This window comes from Eleutherodactylus coqui, chromosome 2, assembly GCF_035609145.1.
Source record: "Eleutherodactylus coqui strain aEleCoq1 chromosome 2, aEleCoq1.hap1, whole genome shotgun sequence".
NCBI lineage: Eukaryota > Metazoa > Chordata > Amphibia > Anura > Eleutherodactylidae > Eleutherodactylus > Eleutherodactylus coqui.
In genome coordinates, this window is record NC_089838.1 from 297892075 (window position 1) to 297893108 (window position 1034).

Below are 1034 nucleotides of genomic sequence, written 5' to 3' on the forward strand. Positions count from 1 at the left end.
TGAAGTAGTGTAAATTTCTCTTAAAGGGGCCGTCAATTCAAATAAAAACATGGCACAATCTTTGAGTGGTCATTATATAAGGAACTTACCAATTACACTTTTTGACCAAAGGCTCTGACTGACTTCCGTTGTACTACAGTGTCACATGACTTGAAGTGTGCCATTGCTGTCATTGTGGCATGATGCCCTTTTGACGATCATGTGATCTCTGCTTGCCCCACCCCTTACATATTGACAACTCCTACATTAACCAATATTTTTATTTGAACGTACATTGGGTAACATTGCTCATCCTGTGGCCAACTCCTTTAACCTAAGGACTCTACCTCCTAGATCAACAGTGGTCTAGCAGAAAAATGGACCGAAATACCTCAACCGTATCTGTCAGTATTGAACCACCATAAAGTGACCGCCTGTTCACAATAGGCCTTACTATTTGAAAATCGAGAGTTTACGTGCTTTACTCCCATTTACTATGTGTTTTTAGACACTTTCAGACAGTTTTTCCAGCTTATCTGAAAAAGGGGAATGGCCTGAATTGCACCAAACAATTTCATTAAATCAACATGAATTGTGTCAAAATTTTTGCACAATTTTTGGCATAAACTAAGCCAACTAATAGGTGGTTTAAACTTAGACTCAACAGTCCTATCATTTTACAGATTTATCATGGAGCTACGGAGATAAACCTGGCACAATTTAAGACTGTCTAGTCTTAGTTTGTACTGTCTAACTTTTAGACAGTATCCGTAACTAAGCCGCAATGTCTGTACAGCTCTGATGAAACCATCTGTGTTGATTGTCATTTGCTTCCTTGCTACCTGTTAAGAGGTGTGAAGTTCCATTTTGAGATTTCAGGGACTAAACTTAGTTTTTTTTGTGCTTTTTAATGTGGGCACTCCAACCCATCGTAAAGGAAAACTCAATAGTACCACAATCCAAGGGCCTGAAGGCTTCATGTCAAAAATGTTCTGATCGAGCTATAAGTAGATATGAAGACCCCATGTTGCACCAATTGAAGATTTCAGCAATGG